Raw genomic sequence first — 21,067 nt, 5'->3', positions numbered from 1 at the left:
AACAACTGTTGTGAAGCATGAGTCCATGTGATTTTCAATGGATTTATTTTAATTCAGTAGGACATTGTTGCCAACTTTTATGTTTTATTCATTTTACAATTTACTTTTCTCAGTGATTTATGTGCATGAGTGGAAAAGAAAATTGGTGAGCTGAAGTTATTGAATGCCTTATTTCAGTTTGTCTTGCTGTAATGCCTACCCTTACTTGACTTTTTTGATTTGTTTTGATTGGATTCTTTTAGGCCTGTTCTATTGTTATGTTTTATGATTAGTGGTGTTGGATTACCGAAATTGATTAGTTGTAGTTCACATTCTATGTGTGTGTGTGTGTGTGTGTGTGTGTGTGCGCGCGCGCTTGGTGCCAGTTATTTCAGTTATTGAATGATGTTAGTTAGATTTATGCGATTTCTAGGGATGCTTACCCCATACTTGCATGTGTATGGTGTGTGTGTATGTTTTTTTTATGTTTGACGTTTTTGATGTAGTTGAGGAAGGAAGTCATAGTCACCTGCTAGTCGGGATCTACATGATGAACCACTTCCTGCCATTGCCTGTTTAGTTTAGAATATTGCATTTGTACATGTGTGGATTTTATATAGATTGCAGGTACCAGGTATTGACTTCCTTGAATTGTCAGGATGAGTGTACCCTATTGTAGTATTTCAATGGTATAAGTGGGGAGATAACTCTTGAGTCCAAATCCTAAACTCTAAGCCAATTGTCATAGAAAATAGGACAAGTATTTGAGTTTGTTTACCTATCCGAATTCGTAAAGTGACATGAATTCATAATTTTGACCTTGGAGTTTGATTATGTTTTGTGCTTTCAATTGAGTTGTCATTTTTGGTTTTGTAGGTATGTGATGATTTTTTGTTATAATTAAATCAAATTAAAAGATAATTTAATGAAAATTTTATAAAGAAATTTGATATTTAATCATATTTAATTAATTGAGAAATTAATTAAATTTAAAAGATTATATTTGTTGTGAAGTTTTCACACCATTGCCCCAAAATTTTGGGGACTCCCTTTTTTTCGTTTGCCTTAGCAATTTTTCGGTCCAAAGGTTTCAAAATTGAAGATTTCACGCCTTCGACACCTTTAGAGCCAGTGGGGAGAAAGGTTAGATTTATTTTCACTTCATTTTTTTAACTTGATTTTCTAGAGCCACCAATTCTATCCTTAGGCTGAACAAATTTCAAAGTTAATTTCAACTTGACAGGGTAAAATTGTGAATTTTGTACTTAGACATTTTCTTTTGAAAATTTGGATATAATTGTATAAATTTGGATAATTTTCAAAAAAATGAAATTTTTGTTAAATTTGGTCTTTTGGAAAATCTTAATTATTTTTTGGTGAAGAAAATTAATTTTTGTGATGGTGAAGTCAAATTGCAAAATCGTTTTTTAGGCTCTAAAGAAATAATTTTATGTGTTAGAATGCTAAAATTGCTTAGCAAAATCGATTTGAATTAAAATTGCAAAATTTGGCTTTAAATGGATTAAATTGCTTTGAAAACTTTTTGGCCTTTAATGAAATTAGTAATTTAATATTGAAAAATGGCTTTTGGCTAGCCAAAATCCAATTTTAATGACATATTAATTACTAAATCCTCATTAAATGGAAATATTTAACACCCCCAAGGTGTTAATTATATTTCTTTTTGCAATTTTGGTCTAATTAGCAATTTAAAAAAGTAAATTTTCATCATGGCAAAGTTAATTTTGGTTAAGCATTAATTGTTGGGCTAGATTTCGAATTAATTATTGTTTTTTTCTTCTCTCCTAGGTCCAAGTCGGCCAACTAGGGAAAGTTTGTGAAGTTGGGTATAAGAGGAGGCCTCTTTGTCATTTTCTCCTCATTTCTCACTTCTCATTCTCAAGGTGTTAGCGATTTTGCAAGAGTAGATCTGCATTCTTCTTGCTTGGCGAAATTTGTGAAAGGCCGAAATTTCTGGGAGCCGAATTTTGTGAGAGACGAAATTTGTGAAAGATAGAATTCTTTTTTTTTTTTGCAAAGAGTTGCGAGTTTTGCCCTAGGTTGGGCGATTTTATTTGGAGGTGAATTACATGATAAATTTCTAATTTGCAAGTGGATTTGAAATTCTTGAGGTCTAGTCCTAATTTTGAAAAGTCGTTGTATGATTATTGGTTAAGGTGTATTATAATCATTTAAAGTTGAAAGGGGTCCTTAAGTTGACATCTTTCTTTCGTTCTAGTCTAAGGATTGCTTCCCTTGGTTCTACTTGCCTTCTGGTCCACCACTCTACCATCCTGTAATGGGGCGACAAGTATGAAGGATGTTAGTGCAAGTAAGAATCCCAAGCGGACAAACACTAAGAAAGACAAAGAGGATATGATGCCCAAAACACCCTTTTTCTCGAAAATGAAGTGAATAACTGGCACTAATATTGGTGCAGTGGACATGATACAGATTAAAGGAAGGACAATCCTCCTTGGCAAAGAAAATATACAAAAGAGGAATTGTACACGTAATAGCTTTCCCTCCTACATTGCCGTGTCTAGAATTGATTATGAAATGTGTACCCATATTTGATCTAAATAGTAAATCCATCATTTTTTATGAAGGGAAGAGAGTGTTGGCCAACCTCGGCGAACAAACAATCGAAGAAACATCTGAACACCCTTTCCTCCCTAAATGCTTTATTGAATTTGCGAAAGAATATGAGAAGGATCATGAAAAGATACTACAAGTAGCAAACAGTGTGGTGAAGTCAGTGGAACTCAGGGCGAAGCACACACCTTGTCCTCTTATGGAAGAAGTTAACGAAAGGCTAGCTAAGTTCATTGCCTTAGCTAAGAAAATGAAAGAAAGGGGAAGAGTTATATTAGAAGATCATTTGATGTAAGCCCAAGTGGCAATTTCTCTTTCTTTTAGAATAGGACAAGTGTCTATTTTTGATTGGCTGCCATTTGGTGCCTTCTCATTGGTTGTCACTTTTTGCACTTTTTTCATTGGTCCATTGATGAGGTGGTACCTTCTCATTGGCTGATGGGGTGGTGACCCTAATTAAGGTTTTTTTGAATCCAATCTAGATCGTTGATCTTGTTTTGATCTCCACCGTCCGTTGTATTTTTTGCCCCTATTTAAGGCTCTCATTTGTAAAGTGTTGGAGAAATTGTTGCTAAGATAATAGAAAAATCACTCTCTTCTTCATTGTTGCGACTTGCATGGTGATTAAGAACATTGGGTGTTATTGCATGTTTTCTACTTCCACATAGTTAGATTTCCTTTCAAGTTGTTAAAGTTGGTTGCATTTGAAATTGTTTAAGTGAGAGTAAGGTAGATGGATAGTTGCATGGTGGCATTAGTAGATGTTTGATAGGGATCAATACTAAACCACTAGCATCCTAGCGATTGGTTGGGAAGCCTTGTGTGGTAAACTAGTTCATTTTCTTTAGAATCATTGCATCTATGGAGGTGGGGTCGCTAGTTAGCCTTCATTAGATTCGATTCCCGTCCATTTGCTAACCTTCCATTCATAGGAGTGGGAGTAGAAAAGTGAGTAGTTGAGTAGTCAAAGTTTAGAGAAGGAAGTTAGAGAAGTCAAGTATCAGAGCACAGAGAAGTCAAGTATCAGAGCACATCCATTCACCTCCCACCACCACCGCTTTCCCATCAACATCATCCTTGGCAAACACATCATCCATCATCAACACCATCAACATTATTTGCCCCTGCATATTTCACAAACCCATCATCATCTTCACCATCTCACTAAAGGCCCAAGTCATCCTTGCATGAATAGCGTAAGGCTACCTACGTGATTACCAACAAATCACATCAATAAAACTGAGCGAGTATCCACAAGTGTAAGGAACATTGGAGTTATTCTCATATCCCATGAGCAACAACTTTTCAAGAGAGGAATTGTATATTTGATACTTCGTATCGGATATCCAATTACTAATATGTTATGTAAGTGATACAAAACTCGCATCAACATTATCTGGTGCTAGAAGGAGGGCTGAATGACTTTCATTCTTAGATCGACTTGGAAATTTAGAGAAGAGATTGAGGAGGAATGTGCTTTCAAAGTTAGATTTGAGATGAGAGATCTCTTTTAAAGGAAAAATTAAAAAAATATATTTTAAAAAGAAGAAGAAGAAGAAGAAGAAGAAGAAGAAGAAGAAGAAAGAAAGGTTTCTCAATGGATAGGCAAGTGGACGTTCTTCCCACTTGGTTTGATTTGAACAAAAGGTTACCTCCATTGAATTTGTCTCAACTTGCAGCATCAGGGAAGTGTAGGATACATGGTACTATAGATCATGAGGAGCTAGATTGTTTTGTGTTTCTCTTAAGAGTAGACTTGGCACTAAGAGGGAAATTTTCTTTTTCACAAATACATGAGCCTGTGATCTTTGTCAATATAGAGGAAGATTTTCTTGTTTTCAAAGAAAATATCAATAGGGAACCAAAAAACACATATGGAAGAAGATCTTGGTGTGTAATACACGGTTACTCACATTCAGAGTCTGCTTGCCCATCTTGCCAAGACACCATTGACTTGGTCAAGTTTCAACTGGGTTGGTATGGGGAAATATTAGTGGGGGGTGGTAGACATTTCTCTCAACTTTCAAATTGGACACCAAAGAATGAAGAAGATAAGATGTATCAAGATGATATAGTTGATTCTAATGTTCAAGATAATTGAGTGGAGGAACCTTCACACATCATATCACAAGATGGAGTGGTTGATAAGAAAATTGAGGAAATAATCGAATCTATCCAAGGGAGAGAAAGGATGATAGGCAGAGGTCAACATGAGAGGGCACACAAAGAACTACAAATGGAACATTGAAAGGTGGACGAAGAGGAAATCTTTGGTGAGCATTCATGTATAATTCAAGAGGTGACTCTTGAGGATGGGTTGCAAGAAGTTTCAAATATCCTTGAAGAGGAAGATAATCAAGTGGGCGAGTTAAACAGTGAAATACAAGATATCACAAGAGAGTTCAAATATGAGGAAAATATTGATAAACCAATGCAAGATGCTATCTCCACCACATTCTTTGGGGGGGTGCTTGAAGATCCTATGGAAGAAATACAAAAGGAGTCATCGCGTCATCGCCTAAGGCCTTTCAAGGTGATCAAGTTGTTGCAGGTGGTATGATTCACCATCCACTTCAACCCCCAGAACTTTTGCCGCTTGAAATGTAAGTTGATGAACAATTCACAAAGATGTATGATGGTTCTCCTATCCGTCTTGGAGGTGCTATGTTTGGTGAGAGTCTACATAAAGAATTGCAAGATGTTCCTGAAGAGAGTTCAAAGGAAAATTACATGCTAGATGATGACGCTCCTATTGATGAGGATATGCAAGGATTGTTAAGTGGTGATTGAGTTGCTCCCATGGAGAAGGAAAACAAAGAACAGTTTGGGTTGATGCTATAGTTGGATATTGTGTTCAAGCACCTTGGAGAGGTGTTTGACGGGGAGGATATCAAAAAATCCTTAATTTTTGAGGATACACTTGAGGAGATTCACAAGGATTCATGGTTCACTGTTTAGAGGGACAAGCCCCTAAAGGCGATATTTCATGAGCTTGATTCCAAGATTGATCCTGCTTGGACTACCAATGAGTTTGGTGTTGATGCTATTGGGATGGTTCACCACCAACTTTGACTTCCCGAGGCCATGGAGAATTTGCAGGTTCCATTTGCATTTGAAGCACACCAGGTTGTTTCTTTCGCTGCTCTTAAAGATGAAAGGTTTGAAAGTCTTTATTTTGATTATGGAAATTCTAGAGAAACAACTTGTATTTGGATTAATCATGGACCCTATCAGTTGCCTCAATTGTTGATCTTGCATGATAATTTTCTAGAGTTTGAGTTTGAGGTGACCAATTTTTTTTCAGAGTATAAGGATGAGTTTGCGAGATTGAGAACTATCACCCAAACCTTGTTACTTTTGAACACCCTGAGAAACCATGTTAGATCTAGTGTATATATTAGATCGGTTAGCATTGTCTCTTTAGAGTCTTGTACATAGTTAGGGTAGGTTTGTCTTAGACCATTTGGTTCAAGAGAGTAGTTTAATTTCCTTTCAGGAGAGTAGTTTAGTTTCCTTTCAGATGGGTAGATTAAAGTCTCCCTTTCAGTTGGTTAGAATAATTTTCCTTTAGTTGTTTAGTTTTGGTTAGGGTAGTTTTCTTTTAGTTGCTTAGTTTAGGTGTTGTGAGAGAGCTCAAATTTGATTTGTATTAGGACATTTGACTTGAGATCTTTTAGCTTCCTTAGTCAAAGAGCAATTTTGGTTTTAGGCCTTTGCAAGTGCAAAAAGGGGGTCCATGTTATCACTCGTGGGCAAGGTGTGTAGATTTTACATTTTTGGTGACAAAACGGAGTCTACCTGGTTCATTTCTCGAATACATTTGACGAGGTTCAGAGATTAAAGGATGTGTTTGGTCGTGGTCTATGGTAGGACTTGTACTAAATTTGGGTTTAACTTGATAGAGGTTCTTAAGTTATCTCTGGCATGGTTACAACATTCTACTCACACTTAATTGCTTTGAGTTCTTGATGGTTTGAAGTGAAATTAGACTTAGTAAGAATCATACACCTGCTTCAGTGCACTGTGGTCTTCCAAACCCTCCGCAAGCTTCATTGCCTGCAAACCAAACAAAAGAAAGAAAGAGAGAAAATATCATGAGAAAAGAGAAAAGACAATATCAAGTGAAAATAAAAATGAAATTTGGTTCAAGGGTGTGCAATCATCTCTATCGGTGCTATAAAAATAACCATTAAAGGTAGAACCATGATTGTGGTGCCACAACGATGACTCTTTTGGGGCTATAGATGCTTGACTAGCAGCGTGGCTCTATCCAGGTTGCTTTTGAAGTAAGGATATTATAATAGTTGAGTTTGATGGATCTAAGAGATTATCAAGTTCTTGTCGAGCAGTGAATAAATCATTTGCACACACGCGAGTAACTTATGGTCAGAGTGCTTAGGTTCAACTTGAGAGTTCTTTCCCTTGTTGAGTGCTCATCCTTAAGTAGATTTTCGGATAGGTCGTCCTGAGATTTTTGTTCTAAATTACTTATTTCTTGAAATGTTCAGAAACATTTCTTTGGGTTGATGCTAGATGTTGTGAAGTTTTCACACCATCGCCCCAAAATTTTGGGGACCTCTTTTTTTCGTTTGCCTTAGCAATTTTTTGGTCCAGATGTTTCAAATTTGAAGATTTCATGCCTTGGACACCTTTAGGGTTAGTGGGGAGAAAGGTTAGATTTATTTTCACCCATTTTTTTAACTTGATTTTCTAGAGCCACCAATTCTATCCTTAGGCCGAACAAATTTCAAAGTTAATTCCAACTTGGTAGGATAAAATTGTGAATTTTGTACTTAGACATTTTGTTTTGAAAATTTGGATATAATTGTATAAATTTGAATAATTAAAAAAAAAATGAATTTTTTATTAAATTTGGTCTTTTGGAAAATCTTAATTATTTTGTGGTGAAAAAAATTAAATTTTGTGATGGTGAAGTCAAATTGCAAAATTGATTTTTAGGCTCTAGAGAAATAATTTTATTTGTGTTAAAATGCTAAAATTGCTTAGCAAAATCAATTTGAATTAAAATTGTAAAATTTAGCTTTAAATGGATTAAATTGCCTTGAAAACTTTTTGGCCTTTAATGAAATTAGTAATTTAATATTGAAAAATGACTTTTGGCTAGCCAAAATCAAATTTTAATGATGTATTAATTACTAAATCCTCATTAAATGGAAATATTTAACACCCCCAAGGTGTTATTTAATTTCTATTTGCAATTTTGGTCTAATTAGCAATTAAAAAAAGTAAATTTTCATCGTGGCAAAGTTAATTTTGGTTAAGCATTAATTATTGGGCCAGATTTGGAATTAATTATTGTTTTTTTCTTCTCTCCTAGGTCCAAGTCGGCCAGCTAGGGAAAGTTTGTGAAGTTGGGTATAAGAGGAGGCCTCTCTCCCATTTTTTCCTCACTTCTCACTTCTCATTCTCAAGGTGTTGGCAAATTTGCAAGAGTAGATCTGCACTCTTCTTGCTTGGTGAAATTTGTGGAAGGCCGAAATTTGTGGGGGCCGAATTTTGTGGGAGTTGAAATTTGTGGGAGCGGAACTTTGTGAGAACTGAAATTTGTAAAAGATAAAACTCTTTTTTTTTTTTTTTTTTCTGCAAAGAGCTGCGAGTTTTTTTCCTAGGTTGGGTGATTTTATTTGGAGGTGAATTACATGATAAATTTCTGATTTGCAAGTGGATTTGGAATTCTTGAGGTCTAGTCCTAATTCTGAAAAGTCATTGTATGATTATTGGTTAAGGTGTATTTTAATCATTTAGAGTTGAAAGGAGTCCTTAAGTTGACATCCTTCTTTCATTCTATTCTAAGGATTGCTTCCCTTGGTTCTACTTGCCTTCTGGTCCACCATTCTACCATCCCATGATAGGGCGACGAGTATGGAGGATGTTAGTGCAAGTAAGAATCCCAAGTGGACAAACACTAAGAAAGACAGAGGATATGATGCCCAAAACATCCTTCTTCTAAAAAATGAAGCGAATAATCGACCCCAATATCAGTGCAGTGGACATGATACGGATGAAGGATAGACTAAAGGAAGGACAATCACCCTTGGCAAAGAAGATATAGAAAAACAGAATTGTACACTCAATAGCTTTCCCTCCTACATCGCCGTGTTTGGAATTGATTATGGAATGTGCACCCAGATTTGATCTAAACAGTAAATCCATCATTTTTTATGAAGGGAAGAGAGTCTTGGCCAACATTGGCAGACAAGCAATCGAAGAAACATCTGAACACCCTTTCTTCCCTAAATGCTTTATTGGATTTGCGAAAGAATATGAAAAGGATCATGAAAAGATACTACAAAAAACAAGCAGTGTGGTGAAGTCAGTGGAACTCAGGGCGAAGCACACACCTTGTCCTCCTATGGAAGAAGTTAATGAAAGGCTAGCTAAGTTCATTGCCTTAGCTAAGAAAATGAAAGAAAGGGGAAGAGTTATATTAGAAGATCATTTGATGTGAACCCAAGTGGCAATTTCTCTTTCTTCTAGAATAGGACAAGTATCTATTTCTGATTGGCTGCCATTTTGGTGCCTTGTCATTGGTTGTCATTTTTTGCACTTTTTCCATTGGTCCATTGATGAGGTGGTGCCTTCTCATTGGCCAATGGGTTGGCGACCCTAATTAGGATTTTTTGGATTCAATTTAGATCGTTGGTCTTATTTTGATCTCCACTGTCCATTGTATTTTTTGCCCCTATTTAAGGCCATTTGCATAATATTAAAGTTTTATTTTTGACATATTTATATTTATTTCGTTTAATAATAAGTATTTAAGAGTTTTATTTTAATAATAAATTCTAAATAATATTAGTATTTGAATTAATAAATATATTATTAAAATGTCTCGTAATTAACTTGAGAGAGAAAACATAAAATTTATAAAGTTTATTTTTATTAAATTGCATAAAGCATATGCAAGAAATTTAAAGATATAGTTCTAATTGTGAAGTAGTTATATTTATTTAATTTAATGATAATTATTTAGGAGTTTTATTTTAAATAATAAACTCTACATAATGTTATTAATTAAGCAAATAAATATATTATTAAAAATATCTGTGAATTTAATTAAATAAAAGAATAAAATTTAAAGATAAAGTTATAGTTCTAATTTTGGCATATTTATAATTATTTAATTTAATAATAATTTATTTAGGAGTTTCATTAATAAACTCTAAATAATATAATTAGTTAAATTAATAAATATGATGTTAAAAATGTCTCATGATTAATTAAAGTGAAAGAAAATTTGGAAAAAGGGGTAAAATTTAATTCAATCAAAGCCAAATTACAAAAGGCCTTAGGCCCAAAATAACAAGACAAAAACCCAAGAACAATTAGATTCTATCCTTTTCCACTAACTGCTCAAAAGTTCCAATATAATCAACAAGAAGATCAACCCTTCCTGAAATATGCCAACCATCTCCTTTCTTCGATGCCCATTTTGCCAAGACATCCGCCACACTATTCCATTCCCTAGGAATATGACAAAAGGATATCCAGTCCAAAGAGCTACTGAAATGAAGAATCTCTTTGACAATAGAGGCTATTTTCCAGTTAGAATCATCCACACTCTGGTTATTTATCATATCCACAACAATCTGAGAATCTGACTCACACACCATTTTCCTCCAACCTAAAGAGCATCACCGCTCAATAGGTATCTTAATGGCCAAGGCCTCCATCATGTTATTGGAGTGCACTCCTTTATAAACAAAAAGCATAAAAATAACATTACCATCTGTACCTCTCCCAATCCCCCCCACACCAACCTGCCTAGGGTTCCCACAGGAAGAACCATTTGTGTTAATTTTAAGGATATCCATTGGTGGAGGTCACCATCTCCCCTCTCGAAAAACCTTTCTCTTGAGTGGCTGAGATCTCTTACCACTTATGCATCCCAACGCTTTGTCCACCAGTCCCAAATTCTTGGCTATACCATAGTCCCCAGGATCCACAGGTTCAGTCATGTTACACTTGGCATAGATAGTTTCCTGAAGTCTGCTCAAAATCATTTGCCACAACTTAGTAACTCCCAAACTAGAGTTACAAAAAATCCTATGATTACATTCCAACCAAAGATTCCAAAGAATAAAAGTAGGTCCAACAGCCTAAGCCACCTGGAGGAACATAGTTTTTGCCGAGGGTCTCCCAAGGCTACCCCAAAACTAAATAAGAGATTCAACATGAATGCATCCATGACACCATGCCTTCTCTCTATTCAACATACAGAGAAAACAAATAGAGGGACCCTGAAACCCTCTTCTCTGGAGGTTATCCCAAGTAAGACACTTCTTTTGAGCAACTAGCCACAAAAAAAAGTCACATTTTGGCCAAGAGAATCTATTCCAAATCTTCTTCCACCAAGGAACTTCATTAATGCCATGACATTGATTATCCAACCAAGCATAGCCTTGGGCGACACTGAACTTACCTTTAGGAAAAAGAGCACAGGCAAGGATGTCTTTGTCCCTAGAAGAGCTGCATAGTCGAACAGAGAGGAGATTAGCCAGCTCAACTCGAATCTCCGAGGAACCTCCCAGAGGCCAATCACAAGGATCCTTCCAACAAGCCACATCCATTGAGCCACACCTTTTAATAGTCTTGAAGTGAATTACTTTAGTCCATCGTGGCACTGTAAAGATCTGACACAGAAGCAGAAAGTGGGGGTAGCTAGAGAGAATGGGAGGATGGTCGTCCCAAGAGTCCTGCCAAAATAGCCCACTCGATCCTTCATTACAAATCTAAAAAATGCCTTCTTTGATAAGGGAAGCTCCCCTTTTAAGAGTATCCCAAATAAAGGAGCCCTTGCCATCTAGAGCCAGTCTAGGAATATCTTGATACTCCACTCTTGGAAAGTACTTTTGGGCCAGAATCTTAGCCCAATCCCGATCTTGATTCTTACACCATATCCAATATAACTTAGCAACCAGAGCCTTGACTCCAAGAGCCATGCATTTAAGGTCTAGACCCCCAAAAAACTTAGGCAGGCACATAGTATCCTAGTTGACCAAACTCCATTTAGAAGAGAGAAGATTGCCAGACCAAAGGACTTGTCATGACAAAGCATAAAATTATTTCGTAACCCTAATGGGAGGAGCTTGCACAAGACACCTGTAAATCGGAAGAGCCTGAATCACAGTCTTGAGGAGTATAACTCTCCTAGCAGAAGAGAGCCACCTATGAGTCAAATGGCTCACCCTACTACGAAATTTGTCCAAAAGACCTTGCCAATATTCCTTTAGTTGAGTCCCCAGAGTTAAGGGTACTCCAAGATATATCAGTGGAAGAGAACCATTTGAAACTTGAGAATCCTAGCAATCCTGAGCTGGATCAACTGTGGAGTATTAAAAGAAATAAATAGACGACTTACCTTCATTAATTTGCTGCCCAGAAGCTTTTAAATACGTGTCCAAAATCATTCTGAAGTTTCTTGCCTCATTAATAGTAGCCAAGCCCATCAACCCAGTATCATCCACAAATTGGAGGTGCGTGTATGCTAGAATATTATTGTGCCACTTTCACCCTTGGACAAGCCCCTGCTCAGCTTGAAATTTTATAAATCTGCTTAAACCCTCTACCATAATGATAAAGAGATATGGAGAGAGAGGATCCCCCTATCGAAGTCCCCGAGAAGCAAAGAATAACTCAGTGGGTTCTCCATTAATAAGAACCAAAAAAGATGGGGAAGTGACACAACTGAGAATCCAATCAACCCATTCCATATGAAATCCGAAAGCTAGAAGAACATGACCCAAGAACTCCCAGCTGACTCTGTCATATGCTTTTGCTAAATCTAGTTTAATAAACATAGCCTTTTCCTTAGACATGGCCATAGAGTGGATAGCCTCTGAAGCAATAACTGCCCCATCAAGAATCTCTTTGCCACCCACAAAACCTCCCTGTTGCTTGGATATCAAAGTGGCCAAATAAGGCTTGAGCCTTTCGGCAATCAATTTGGTGATAATTTTGTAAGTGACATTACGCAAAGCAATAGGTCTGAATTGATCCAAACTGTTAGCCCCATCAATCTTGGGGATGAGAGCCAGGAAGGTAGCATTCAAAGACTTGAGCATTTGTTTGTTCTGATAAGATTCCTAGACTACTTCAAGAAGATCAAATTTAATAATCTCCCAAAATTCTTGGAAAAATTCAATGGGAAAACCATCCGGGCCTGGGGCTTTACCTTTCTTCATACCAAAAACCACCTTCTCAAGTTCATCAAGCACGATAGCTCTTAATAGATTCCTGTTGATATTGCTAGACACAAGTTGGGGAATGCAATCTAAAATAGTCCTTGTCTCCACTGCTGAATAAGGTTCTTTTATAGAGAAAATATGAGAAAAGTATCTAATGGCCTCAAGAGAAATCACCTCTTTGTAGCAGAGCTAATCTCCAGAAGTAGAAACAAGAGAAGTGATAGAATTACCAGTCCTGCGAGCCTTAACTGTGTTATGGAAGAACACACTGTTTCTATCACCCTCCTGCAGCCAATCCACCCAAGATTTTTGCTTCCAAAATATTTCCTCCCGAAGCTCCCATCCTCAAGCACCCTTAGAGCTAAGGACTCTTTGAAAATTAAATCTAGAGTCATTTCGTGGTCCTTGATCTAGCATGTGACACTGTCTAGCCTGGCCTGGGCCACCCTCAAATGGTCTTGAAGGTTCCCAAAACACTATTTGTTCCACTTTTTAAGCCTAAATTTCACATGCTGAAGCCTCTTCTCAAAGGTGAACATGGAGGTACCATGAGGAGGCCTACCCTCATGCCACCAAGTTATCATAAGATCCTGCAGAGAGGGATCCCTTAACCACATCAGCTGAAACTTGAAAGAAGGATTCTTAGAAGTCTTAAAAGGAGTGATAGAGAGCATAATAGGCCAATGGTTAGAGCCTCTCCAATCCATAATTTCTGATCTGGTAGACCATCTAATATCCATCCAAAAACAAGAAACGAGGAATCTATCTAGCCTTTCTAAAATAGCTTCTGTTCCACTCCTATTATTCTAGGTGAAAGTACTAGAGCCAGGTTTAACATCAATGAGATTCAAATAACCAATGTTATCTCTAAGCATACTAGAAGAAGGGCCCAAACGGGCATTCCCGCCTCTCTTTTCCTCTAAACTAGTAACAACATTAAAGTCTCCAGCCACAATCCAAGGAAGGAAAGGAGCTAAAGAGTGAACAAATTTGATATGTGACCACATAAGTGATTTACCCTTCAAATCATTAGGAGTATAAATATTAGAAAATAAGCACCTTTCTCCTGTCTCAAAGTGAGAAGCCATCAAAGAGATAGAGGACCTACTCAAAACCCACCATAGAGGAGTCACCTTCCTAGGATTCCAGAGACAAGCAAGTCCACTCGAGCTACCTTGAGCACCCACTCCCTGCTAGCTACCATGGGGCCACAACTTTGGCCCACAACTATCCAACTCATCAACTGTAAGCTTAGTTTCTTGAATGAAAATAATATTTGGAGAATGAGAATCAATCAATCTATGATCAGTCTTTTGTCTAGGGATGTTGTTCAACCCCCTCTCATTCCAAGAGAGAATAATCATTTGGAAGATTGCGAGAAGTGAGAGTCAATGGGTTTCACAAACCCCGCCTCAACTAAAGTCTCTCCCATCATCTTAACCTTCTCCTGATCAGTCTTTCTTCCAGGCTTAGAAAATTACTTTGTGGTCCCTTTTTTAAAGGGCTTTTGCTGTAAACCTAAAGAGGACACAACTTTAGAGCCTTTTGTGGTGTCAGGCATTCCTTTTTGGCCAGGGAGAGTAGAAGCTATGATATTTGGGACATCTCGAGGATGAGATCCACCAAGAACATCACACCTTTTCTCCTGATCTAATCCTTCCAAAATAATTGGCTGATCTTGATCCGCATCAAGTACCTGGGCACAATTCCTAACCTCCTCCACTTGAGGCCCTTGAAAAGAACCATTACGCAAGGGCAACTCAACTAGTATGCCTTCCTCTTGAACCAAATTATCTAGAACATTAAACCTATTTAAAGTGCCATCATTTTGTCTGTCCATCCAAGTTCTCTTCTGCACCTTTCCTTTATTACGTGGCTTAACTGGGATAAAACCCTCCTTGCCTATAGTACCTTCTGGCATAGGGGCCTTACCCTTATCATCCTTAGGGGTCGGCATAGAGGAATTCAACGATTGAGAAAATTTATTCCGGGGGCACTTCCATTGCAAGTGCCCATACTCACGACATATCCTACACCTAAAAGGTAAAGTCTCATAATCCAATTGTTGAATCCGTGAGGTAGGGCTCAGGAAAATTTCCATAGAATTAGGTAGCAGATTAGTAAGATCAACCTCCACACAAATTTGTGCATATGAAATTACTTGTTAATCTTGGGTTTGTGTGGCTGACCCAACTGTTTTCCCAAGAAAAAGCAAGATCAAATGAAGAATATCCTCTCTCCAAAATTTCAAAGGCAATCGTGGAAGACAAACTCACACTTGGACCTGAGACGAGATTTCCTCTGCAGAATTGAACCCGATGTGCCAGGGTTTGATAAAAGGCCCAACTTGAGTAAAGAAATATGGACCACCTTCAAATACACTGTTCCTGTCTGCCATATTTGAAAAAAAACCATAAAATAGTTGTTTGCTGTCGGAAGAACCTGCATATCGCCTTCTGGATTTCAAATCTGATGCGCCCATGATTCCAACACAAGAAGAGAAATCTAGAGACCCAAAAACTTATAGATGAGTGCATGCTTTCCCTAGTACTCTACATCCTCTGAAATCTTCTTTGGTTGAATAACAAATACTGGTCGATCATCAGATCACTCCAAACACCTATTCATTTTCTTAATATGGATAGAACCCTTTGACGATGAAGCATCCACTCCAAATGGGAGGTTATCAGCCTGGCCTTTAGCCCCAACCCGCATCAAAATGGAGGAATCAGCCATCTCCAAATTATCCAATAAAGTTTGAGATGCAGGAGGCTCTGATTGCCCCATGTCCAGAACCAAAGACTCTAACCCCAATTCGAAAACACAAACCCACAAACACCACCCTGCCCTGCACCAAAAATCACCATAGATCAGAGGTCCCACTCACCAAGACTAGCCCCTGCTAGCCCCAAACCCCACACATCTACCCCAAAAACCCCACCTAGCCACAATCACTCCGTCCACCACTCCGTGCCACAACACCCACCACCGTTGGTAACCAGATCCGTGACCAAACATAGGAAAACACTGCCAACAGCTAGGCTTAGCGCACGCGGGCCCTAGCCTCACAGGTTGCCATGAATCACAATAGAGCCATCCGTATTTTAACTATTATTCTGTGAGAAAGAAAATTAATTTAATAAAGACATTTTAATTTAAATTGCTTAAAGTTGTTGCATGAAATTGTATGTAGAAAATTTAATATTTAATTAATTGAAAAATTAATTAAATAAAATAATTAAATTTAAAAGATTAAATTAAAGTTCTAATTTTAACATATTTATATTTATTTTATTTAATAATAATTATTTAAGAGTTTTAGTTTAATAATAAACTCTAAATAATATTATTAGTTGAGTAATAATTATTATTTGATTAAACAAAAAATATTAAAATATGTGAATATTTGATTAATTAAAAATTAATTAAATTTATGCTTTAAATAAAAAGTCTAAATTAAAAAGTCTAAATTAGAGGTCTAAATTTAGAAAATTGGTTAAAGAAAGTTTAGAATATGATGTTATTTAATTAATTAAATATGTACTTCTATTTAAAATATTTATTTTAAAAGTCTAATTTAAGAAGTTGGATAAAAATAAAATTAAAATATTAAAAGATTAAAGATTTAATATTATTTTATTATGATTATTTAATTAATAATTATTAAATTAGAGTTGCATTTAAATAACGAACTTTAATTATTCTTATTAATTTAAATAATAAACTATGCTTTAAATAGTGATTATACTAATTAATAAGTGGAGAAAAAGAAAATATAAAAGAATATTTTAATTAAAAAGTTCTTTAAATGTGCATGAAAGAATTAAATTTAAAAGATAAAGTTCTAATTTAGGTGTATTTATATTTATTTAATTTAATAATAATTTATTTATGAGTTTTATTTTTAATAAGCTCTAAATAATATTATTAGTTAAATTAATAAATATTATATTAAAAATGTCACATGATTTAATGAGGGAGAGAGCTTTAATTTAATAAAGTTTATTTTAATTAAATTGCATAAAGTGTGTGTGAAAATTAAAATATCGTAATTAAAGACAAAGGGTTTTTGCATGATTGGATGATCAAAGCCTTGATTTGGGGGAAAAACTTTTTATTAAAAAAATTAGAGCTCATTTCTAGATACAAAAGTTTGGAGGAAGCAATTTTCGAAAAGAGGGTTTTCGAAGTAAAAAGAAGATTCTTGCGTGTTTGTGCGTTCATTGTTTTAACTTCATATCTAGGTAGGATCTTGTGGGTTTGTGCAGTAGTTATTCGTTTTTCGAATTCCTGTCTTCTTTGTGTCTATTGTGTTTCTGTTTTCAGAAGTTCTCTGGGTAAAAACTCTTGTTTTAGAAAATTGATTTTCATTATAGAATTGTCTGTGATTTAATCTAAAAACTTTAGTAAATATTGAACTTTAGGGTTTTCAAAACCTAATGAATTATGAAATTCACTTTTGTATGCACTTTATGTAACGTGTGATTTATTGGTGTTGGGTTTTCAAGTTTATTTTAATTAAATTGCATAAAGTGTGTATGAAAATTAAAATATAGTAATTAAAGACAAAGGGTTTTTGCATAATTGCATGATCAAAGCCTTGATTTGGGAGAAAAACTCTTTATTAAGGAAATTAGAACTCATTTCTAGATACAAATGTTTGGAGGAAGCAATTTCTGAAAAGAGGGTTTTCAAAGGAAAAGAAAAATTCTTGCATGTTTGTGCATTCATTGTTTTAGCATCAGATCTAGGTAGGATCTTGTGGGTTTGTGTAGTATTTGTTCATTCTTCAAATTTTCGTCTTCTTTATGTCTATTGTGTTTCTTTTTTCAAAAGTTCTCTAAGTTGAAACTCTTCTTTGAGAAAATTGATTTCCATTATAGAATTGTCTGTGATTTAATTTGAAAACTTTATTAAATATTGAACTTTAGGGTTTTCAAAACCTAATGAATTATGAAATTCACTTTTGTATGCACTTTATGTAACGTGTGATTTACTGGTGTTGGAGTTTTCGGGTTTGACTTAGCTTTGGCTAGTCAGGATGTTTACTAGAGGCTTAAGAGTTCTATTTTGTGATGTCATGATGATGTTTTGATCTTGATCTTTTATACTCAACCATGGTAATGTGTCTGGTATGCTTTATGAGATGTTTTGATGCACTGATTGTTATTTCTTTCTGTATATGAGCAATGTTAGTATGCTAATAGAAACCAAATTTAAATAAAGCTTCTACAAACTAAACAAAATTCATAAACTTCAAGATAGACTAAGATGAGCTCTTAATTGAGAATATGAGCCATTAATGGACTCTCTCAATAAGAAGCTCTCTTGTTGAGTAGCTTTGTCTAAATAGATAGGATGTATGCTCAAGCTTTATGCTTCAAAAAGGGCTTCAATGGATGATTGTGGATTTTTGGTGTGGATAGATGGCTTTAGTATGGATTTGGCTCTCAAAATAGCATTATAACTTTACTTCATGGATTGTGTTATTTTGCAAAGGGGAAGGATCCAATTTATAGGCAAGAGGCTTGAGGGATTGAGGGCTAAGATGCAAGGATGGGAAAAAGCTCATGGAGGGCTCAGATTGCATGAGAAGAGAGCACATGGATTGTGCTTCCTTATAGCCAATCAAGGAGTGACACATGTCACATGGTGAGAGGATGGAGGAAAGGGGAAGGATGAGTCAACAAAGGAGGCTCAAGAGATAAAATCTTCATAAAGACCCTCATAATGACTTGTAAGAGCAAAAAAAGGGCTTGTAAGAGTCATTTATGACCTAGTGGACTTCATAAAGTTTTATGGTTGAGATATTTTGAGGGTGATGAGAGCAAATTCGACTTGGACTTGATTAGAAATGTTTTAAGCTTGTTTAGGCTTGTGCAAATGATTAGAGGATGGATTAGGATGGTTTAGGATTAGCTTAAGGATAGGCAAGTGGATGGCATTTAATGAGGGTGGGTGAAAGAAGAGATATTTGTTAACTTTGGCTTGGGTTAGTAAGTTTTAACCCATGTTTAGGGAATGTGACAAGGTTAGGAGGGGATTAGGATTAGGTTTAAAGACATCTTCTAGAAGATTCTAGATTTTGGATGAGGATAAAGACTTTCTAGAATAGTCTAGAATTTCCTAGGATGAGGATGAAGACTTTCTAGAAGAGTCTAGAACTTCTTAGGATGAGGATAAATTAGATTTTTAGGAAATAAATAAAGTTTTATTTATTTCAAGGGTTTGGGTTGAGGAGATATTTATTAAAACTTTTTTAATAAACATGAGGATTAATATTTAATTTTAATTAAATATTTTGAGTTGGGGTTAGGGGTAGGAAATGATGAGATTAGCCTTTAATCGAAATTAAAGAAGGATTAGAAGATTTTGGAAGAGGTTATTGGTCATAAGGAAATTGGCCAATTTTTGGGCAAAAAATAAATTTTTTATTTATTTTAGGATTTTTGGTCAATTTATTAATTAAATAATTAATAAATAAGGAAATAATGTTTAAATAAGATTTAAACATTTTTGGGAGGGATTCCTTAATTAAATATTTTTAATTAAGATAAAGGAATTTAATGGCATAAAAATTAATTAATTAATTAATTAATTAATTAATTAATAAATGATGATGTCATCAGGACTTTTTCAGAAAATAAAAATACTTTATTTTCTAAAGGTTTTTAGGTGTCTACATTTTGCCCCTCTTTGATGTGATGCCGCAAGTGGCATGACATCAAAGATAAGAAAATAAGATGCCCAAGGCTAGAGCAGAAGAGGAGAGAATGGACTGTGAGATGCCCCCCTCAAGAAGGCAGCGGGGAGAGAAAGCGAGGCTCGGTGGCTTCTTGAAAAACACAAGAATCTGGGATGAGCAAGGAGACTCAGATTGGCAAAGAGAAGGGGCTGAATTAGCTCAAACTCTCACTATGGGAAAATGATAAAGGAGAATCAGATGCACAAGAGGAAGCAAGCTTAAGACCTTAGGGAAGGTGGAGGATGAAGGAGCAGAGCGCTATAAAAAGGAATCCAGGATAGGAAGATGGATGAGGGGATTATAAAGCTGATGGAACAGGATTTCAAAGAGTTAGATTGGCGGAAGATGGGTTTCGGAGATCCCTAGGACTAGGATTGTGGATCTCGAAAGATGAGGCTTGGTGGGTTGATTTGGATTGGTGGATCCCTAAGACTAGGATTGTGGATCCCTAAAGCTAAGAGTGATGAGTGATTCAAAGAGATACTGATGCATCAGCTAGGGTAGGAGAGACAGATGCTGGATATGGGTGGGGGATAATGGAGATGAAGGAAAACCATTGAAGCTTTTTGAGCGGGGGGATACTTCAAAGAGAAGTACCACCATGTAGTTGAGCACTAGATTTGCTATAGGACTGTTGGTTAATTGCCAAGGTTACCAAGAACATCAAGGCCTTTTCACCAACCATCCAAAGGACTGACAAACTAACTCAAAACAAACACACAAGGATTGCCCCAGCATCACACATGAATCCTAGAGGAAGCAGCGTGGAAACGACACTGGAGAACCCACAAGCAGTAAAGAAAAACAAACGAAAGACCTGATCAAGACCTTACGCTCTAATTGCCCCATTCGCAACATACCATGATATGGAAGATCGTGGCAACCTTGAGGAGGGAACAAGGAGATTGCTTGGAAAAGATACTTCAAGACCCAAAAGGGAAGATCCCAAATCAAAAGAAAGTGAAAATCCAAAAGAGAACTATTTGCCAACGAGATGGGTAGGACAAGGTACTAACGGACCAAGATCAGACATGAGGAAAGCTATATCCTACAAGGACCTATCGGAGAGCACCGAAGCTGGTGGATTTGGATGAGTGATGCGTCTGGCAAGCTGAACTAAGAAGGATAGCACTTTGGTGACAAGAGATCTAGCTAAAGGATGCATTGGAATAGCTAACCAAGGGTTGTGCGATGTGTGCAAGATGCTAATCAAGGAGGAACGAACATGAAATTTGGATAGATACAATGGTACTAAGCTAAAGAGGATGTACAAGCTGACAGACCAAGATATTTACAAGCAGGCTAATCAAGATATGGTACAAGCTAACAGACCAATGATAGGTATGATACAGATGGATAAAAAGCTCAGGATGAGAGGATAGCGGGATGGTTCGATGTTGTGCAAGATGCAAAAGCTAAGGGTGGGGTGATAGCGAAAGATATGGATTTGGCAGGATGCATCCAATGATGATGAGAGATTTTGTGACCAAGGATAGCTAGAGGAGCAAGATGAGATGGCTGGATAGGATGGTAGATAGCT

Source organism: Cupressus sempervirens, chromosome 6 (assembly GCF_028749045.1).
Source record: "Cupressus sempervirens isolate cs-2001-9-10 chromosome 6, ASM2874904v1, whole genome shotgun sequence".
Taxonomy (NCBI): Eukaryota; Viridiplantae; Streptophyta; class Pinopsida; order Cupressales; family Cupressaceae; genus Cupressus; species Cupressus sempervirens.
The sequence above is the reverse complement of the archived record's forward strand: the minus strand, read 5'-3'. Positions refer to the sequence as shown.